The 7,293-nt window shown below is 42.5% G+C and overlaps 1 protein-coding gene across 3 annotated transcripts in view; it reads right to left on the bottom strand.

The window, feature by feature from the left end:
- Positions 1-7,293, bottom strand: part of LOC128615392 (activin receptor type-2A) — a 50,002-nt gene that overhangs the window by 22,168 nt on the left and 20,541 nt on the right. The window lies entirely within an intron of this gene.

Raw genomic sequence — 7,293 nt, 5'->3', positions numbered from 1 at the left:
GAACAAACAGAGCAAGCGGCAGCAACGGAAATGCTTCAATATCATCATCATCAATCTGCAGAGAGAATACGATAAGTCCAGCTCTGCATAAACATGCCTAGGGACACACCTCAGCAACACACACACTCCTCCCTCACTCACTCACACACACACTGTTGCACAACCACTGCATCTAAACCTGACAAACATATTAGGTCTACTCACAACACCTATATTCTACATCCCTAACCCTAACCGCCCCCCCGCTTCTGGGTGAAAACAAAACTAAATCGTTCCTCTGTGTTATAGTTCACCTACAAAACTGAAATGAGTGTACGTGTAAAGATGTTCTTTGATTGCAAACGTGTTACAGCCTAGATAAGCCAGATAAGTCAGCAGTTATCTTATTAGTACGCTGGAAGGTTTGCGTCCTCACTGACATGCTCAGGTTCATTTATCTGAACGTGCATCACTAACCCCGAGTGAGTGACAAAGCGGCACGCGACGTTCGTTTTCTACGTACATGTCTGGCACAGAGCCACAATTTCAACCACAGTAGCAAGAAACACAGAGACAGTGCGTTATGCAAATTAGGTACGATCGGTTCAAATGATTCCTAAGGGACCGATCGTTTGGTACGACATTTCTTCACTTCCCTGCTCGCAATCTCACCTCCTACCTGCACATAATTCCCTTTTCCCCAGACAAAGCCAACAACTCAAGTGCTAGTGGTAAAGCTTGAACAAGTGGCAGCTCATTTGTTTTTATCTGCAAGCCATGAGCAACTATGTTTCCATCCGAGTATTTTTATGAGAATTTTGGGATATTGCATAAAAAAAAAAAAATAAGAAAAAGAACAAACAAACATGCTGGATGGAAACACCAAATGCCAATAAAGTCTCAAAATGTGCATAAAAAATGTGCACGCTCAATTCAGGCGGACGATTTTTTTTAACACAATAAGAAGACGTGCATAAACTACTATGGAAACACGTTTACCGAATAAATTCCTTGATGCGCATCAAAAAAAAAAAAAAGTCATGTGATCACGTGATTGGATAACTGACTCAGAAAAGGAAAAGTCGCGGAGAGCGACAGGTATATTTGGATAGACGACGAGGGCTGAACATTTTTAAACACAATTTTTGAAAAAAAAAAAAAAAGAAAGAAAGAAAAAAAAAAAAAAAAAGTGACTCCTCATGGAAAACATCAATGAAAGAAACAGATTTTCCAAGAGGTTCGAGCGAAGATGATGCTTAAAGCATACGAGAAACCTTGGGCTATTTTATGAAATAAATGAGCAGAGATATACAACGGAAAAAAACAAAGCTTTTGATTTTGTTCTCTTGAACACGTGGGATGGAAACGGTGTTTTATTTGCAAATGTTTTTCGCGGTATTCCGATATTCAAAGTTAAATTCGCAACGTGGATGGAAAACATAGCTAATGCTGCATTGTGTGTTTTAAAATTCAGAAAGCACTTCATTTAAAAACATTCGTTCTTTTGCTTCCTGTTTCGCAGAATGTGTTAAAACTACTTCAGTTTTCCCAATCACCACACTTTATTCAATCTGCACACTCGAATTTCATTTCCCTGAAAGGATTTAATCACGGAAATCATGTTTTATACGGAATGAATTGAATTCGACACCATGAAGGAGCCTAAATCCCTCTGTAGTAGTGCCTCAATGCTGACAAAAGTCAGAAAGAGGACGGTTTATAACTCAATTAACGACAAGCTTTCATTTCCTGAGAACACCTCCAGTACAAACCCAACCCTGTACACAACTGTCACCAGAAACACCACCACAACCACAAGCATGAACAGAACGCTGCTTGCCTTTAAATCCAAGTGACAACCCCAAATCTAATCCGCTGGAATGAACAGAACGCCACAGCGCTGCACACCGTCGCACACGGCTGGAGCACGTGCTAGCGGTTAGCCACAGGCAGTCAGTGAGAGAAGCTCGTGTTCACCTGGACTCGTGCTCGGCTCTGCTCTTGGAGCGTGAAGCATGACATGCCGAGTGATAACACACAGGCATCACAAAAGACATCCGAGAAAGAAGCACTGAATAGTGAGCCACAGAATTTGTGGGTGACATGACAGAAATATCACATCACAACACTTTCAAGGTGCAAAATAGTCCATGTTTAATAGTCCAATTTAATCACAATATCAATATCAGTTTATCTATTGAAGACAAATACAACAGCAAACAATAGACAATTTTTTCCACCCCAGAAAACCATAGAAAACTAAAGAACATTTGGGAATCTAGCTTTGCTTTAATAATTAAAAAGCACTCGCTTTCGTTACACAAAGCCATTTAGAGATGCTCAGGAACATTGTGCTTCGATAACGCCACCAGAAAGCACACAAACTTTTTTACATGCAGCTAAACTGGCTATTAGCCAGCAGACGACCTGCAGCAGAGTGCTCGGTGAAGCTGGAGAGTCGATTAAAGAGAACTCCACTCAATCTGACGCCAGATCTTCTCTATACTGCTATGTCACAAATGCCCGTGCACGGCAATCAGCCATGAAGGAAACGTCGCCGAGGCTCGTCTATCTGAAACCGGTGAGTATTTATGAATTCAATCAAATATAGAACTGTTATTACATGACTGAACCCGATGATCATCTAGCTAAAATGGAGGAGGAGTGGTCTATGCTCGCTGGGAAGTTACATAAAAGGCACACAGGCCTTTTGCTGCTCACACTCAAACGCGGCGAGTGTAGCCGTAATGGAGTTGCCGGCGCTGATTAAGGATGTATTCATTACTGCCAGAGACTGCACGGATTATCTCTAGTTCATGAACTGGTCATTATCTGAATATAGTAGGACTGCTCAGGAATGTATGGCAGCGTGTCAAGAGGACAAACTTCACCGGGTTTGCAGCTAAAAGCGCAGCAAAGCTCCATTAAAGCAACAACAAAACCACCACTCTGGCTTTTCTGCAAACCCGCTTGTGGGATTGAAATACTTTAGAAAACACAATCCATCCTATTACGCCTTTAAACAAGATTTTACACCACAGCGCTGTTGTATTATCTATTCTGATTGGTCAGAAGGTGTTCGTTCATTTTCTACAACAGCAGCTCTGACAGCAGTTCCAGCTACAAGGCGAATTAGAGCTTTATAGTCATGACCTCGTACTGATACATCATTTCTGAAGTAACAACTTACACAGGGACCCCGTATGGTGGACTCTTCACTTTAATGATCCGTGATTTTCTATGCAGATGTTGCCTCACATTGGGGGGAAAAAAACAACAACAAAAAAAACCCACGCCTGACTGCTGCGACTTGCCGTATTTAATTTTGTTGTAACGTGCGTATTAGTGACCCCCAGATATCAAACACTTCCCGAGTCACGAAAACGAGAAATGGATGCTTCTCTTATATGCTGTGATTGTTTTATTGTATTTTCAAACTGATGCTGGAACCTTAATTCACCCCAAACTGTAATAAGAGTCAGCATCTCGTCTCTACTCCACCACCTGTTCAACCCTGGGACGCCATCTTGTGAATGGAACTTGGTCATATGACCGCGTGGCACAAAAATCCGGGTTCGAAGAAAATAAGACGCGAGAGAAACTCGCTCTTCCAGTGGCCAGTTTATTGCTGTCCAGATGCGAGAGTTTGATCACTGAGGAGACGTGTTAAATTTTTTTCTTTCTTTTTTATAACAGACGTCACCCTGATAAACAAATCCAATCCAAACTGGGTTGTATTAACTTCAAGAGAGAGAAAATAAGAGAGGCTGGTCAGGGAACTTCGGATCATTCTTTACTACACACAAAATCGTTGCTGTTGACAGTTTGCTGTGGTATAAAAGGAATAAAACACACAACAGTTACAGTAACTGTGCTGTACATCAGGCCTCCTGGCTGATGAATATCTTCCTGTAACATCACACCCAGTCATGTTTTATTCCTTACTTAATGTCACCAGTTTATAGTCAGCATGGCAGATTATCCGAGTAAAACTACTGTCTTTGTTCGGCTACAACTCCCCTGTATTATAAAGCAAAACCAAAATGAAGAAGCAGCAGAAGCAGGCTCTGGCTCGTCCTCACTCTCGGCCGTTGTCTCCTTCATCTGGCTTGTGACACAGGAAACAGGATTAAGTGAAAGGGAAGTGCTTTGACAAAACAAAGCTTGTTTCATTCACTCTCAGGGCACACCAGGCCTGAAGACGTGGACTCGAGCACACTGACGGATGATGCATGTTTCAGCCACACCTGTGTACCTGGGACTCGTTATACCGTAAAGCAGGGACAAAGTTGCCACACTTGTATTTTTCCTCCCGGTGTACACTCTGTTGGTGAGGAAGTGACACGTATAGGTGCTGTCAAAGCCTGGTGTTAAATATTTTAGATCGTGTCGTGCTTCTGTTGAAGAGCACAGTGTTGCATTTCCCTGAAGGAGAGCGAGTGTTGTGTGAAAGGCTGTCAAGCAGCAAAAAAAGAATACAGCGAGTGCATAATTCTCCTTCAGGTGTTACTGTTTTAACACATAACACATTGTTACCATTGAAATGATCAAGCTTTCTGTCATTCTTTTATTTAAAGAGCTTTCAGACAGAGAACTTTCCACTTCTTGGTAAACTGCAATTGCAGATCTTCGCATCACGCCACCCAGTCCTTGATTATTTTCCTCTAAAAGAATGCCAGTAGATCATGTTTTACTCCTTATATGTTAGAGTGGCTGTTTGCTAGACATGCAGAGGACGCAATTCTTCATGAATCCCAGCAAACTCTGGGAACGCAGTGAAGTTACAATGCCTCTTTGCACAAAGCAAGCTCCATGAAGACATGGTGTGTTAAGGTTGGAAGAACTTGAGTGTCCTGACAGAGCCCTGACTCCCACAACCCCACTGAACAAGTTTGGGATGAACGGGAACACCGACTGCACCCCAGACCTCCTCACCAACATCAGTGCCTGACCTCACTAATGCTCTTGTAGCTGAATGAACACAAATCCCCACAGCCACGCTCCAAAATTTAGTTGAAAGCCTTCCCGGAAGAGTGGAGCTTATTATGGGATGTTTTATGGGATTATGGGACGTTCAACAAGCATTTATGGGTGTAACGGTTGGGTGACCACAAACCTTCGGCCATGTAGTGCATCTTAAAAATCTGACAAACATAAGATTTTTGTCCTAGGATTTGAGTGTGAAACAGGCTGAAGTGTCTAAACATCAATACCTCAATGTCAATCAAACATCAGTGTCTAAACGTCAATGTGTAATGTGGGAGAACTGAATTGTGTGCTATTACAATCGAATCAGATGTTTATAATATTTGGGTATTCTGTACTTCACTTTTATGGGTCATGATGCACAAAAAGACGCAATACCATACAGAGGAAAAAGTGCTGTCTTCCAATAAAACAAAATCAGATCTTGGAAGCTTCGGTATCGTTATATCCCTAATTTATACACTAGGATAGCCTGATCTGAACGGTGACATTGAAACTGCCAACAGAGGAATTACACCTGCGTTCAGCTCCAATTATGCTGTCCTGGCGTCGAGAGAGAGCGAGAGCGCTGAGGCCTGGCTCTCATTAAACCCAAGTAGAGCTGCTGGAACAAAACAGTGTTTTAGTGACAGCTTGGCATCATTTAGGGCCTTCTGTCAGACAAAAAAAGGCCAAAAATAAGCCAATTAGACTCAGCCATTACACCACACACACAGCAATCAAAACAAAATACGGGATGCCCGCTGAGTGTGAACTTGTCTACAAGGGACTCGAATAAAACAGTGGCATTATAGAAACGCCAGCCTTTAACTCGACCAGTTTAATGTCACCTCCAGTTAAAACGGTCACTCTGTGAACTGCTGATAATGTGTGTCCGATTTAAAAGTCTTCCTCTGTGTGCATGTTTTCTCAGACAGAAACGGAGACAGAAATGGAGACAGAGAGGAAAAAAGGAGAAAGGCAGGAGACAGAGAGAGTGCGCGCGAGAGAGGTGGGGGTTGTATTACGACGACTAGTGGAGAGGGGACGAGTGCTGGGGACGAGGAGTCTCGGAGCTGTTTAAGGTTTCTGCTGACAGACGTCTTTGACCACGCTCAATAATTCGACAAGCTCAAAAGACCTCCATTCAGGCCCAGAGTAGCACTGTACATTTTTAAAGACATCCCCAAAACAAGCGCAAGACGGAACTAGAAAGAGACGAGGATAAAGAAGATGAGGCGTAAGAGGGGTGAACATTAGTTCTATACGCTGCAAGTTTTCGACAACTGAAGATGATGTATTCTCTTTAAACGTCAATCAACTCACTTAAAGCGTAATGTTGAACCTCGGGTGTGTACACCCCCACACTCACGCACGCATGCATGCCCAGCTCTACTGTAGCGCACAGCACTAGCAAAACCACGCCTTACACTACAACCACTCAGAAGTATTGAGACTTTAAAGACCTAAAAGCAGCTGTGGACAAATTACAAGTTCGTTAACAATCATAATTTGGCTCAGATTCACGGTTTGGTTTCCTGGAAATGCAAATGAACTAGACTAAACCGTAAGTAAGTATGTAAGTAATACATCACTACGTGTCCCGCTGTTACAGGAAAATAATCAACAACAGGGTAGTGCGATGCGGCCAGACGAGAAGGGTTATTGTTACCACTCTGAAGTTGATTATTTAGTGTTTTAATACTCTTACACCAAAGCAAATTTCCAAACACTAACAGTTCTTTATGGCGTCATCCTACGCATGTTTTATCCGTTTGCAGCTTACGTTTAATGTCGTAGCCTCAGATTCTGGTTCTAGGCGGACAGGAGTGGAAGCTGATGTGGTTCTCCGCTGTTATAGGCTGTTCAAGGTTCGGCATGTTCCCACATGCTTTTCAGCTCACCACTGATGCAAAGAGTGGTTTAGTTACCGTAGCCTTCCCGTCACCTCTCCCAACCACAAGACGTTTCCAACTAAAGAGCTGTCGCTCACTAAATGTTTTTTTTTTTTACACCATTCTGTGTAAACTCTAGAGACATAGGTGTAGGTGAAAATCCCATGAGTTTCAAAAACGTTGACTTTTTTACGCATTTTGACTCCATTCTGATGTTTGATGTGTATGTGAACATAACTGAAGCTCTTGAAGTGTATCTGCATCTGATTTTACACATTGCGTCGCCGCCACATGACTGGCTGACTGGATGTGCAGGTGTCCATAATAAAGTAGACGTACATCACTAATGTAGTATTTATTACTAAAAACCATTGATGCCATGTTAATAACTGGATAACGACTGTACCATTTTACTGCACAAACGGCAGTAGACCTGAAGCCACAGAACTTGGCC

The sequence above is a fragment of the Ictalurus furcatus genome, chromosome 12 (assembly GCF_023375685.1).
Source record: "Ictalurus furcatus strain D&B chromosome 12, Billie_1.0, whole genome shotgun sequence".
Lineage (NCBI taxonomy): Eukaryota > Metazoa > Chordata > Actinopteri > Siluriformes > Ictaluridae > Ictalurus > Ictalurus furcatus.
Note: the sequence above shows the minus strand (reverse complement) of the source record. Positions and strands in the feature narration are given on the sequence as shown.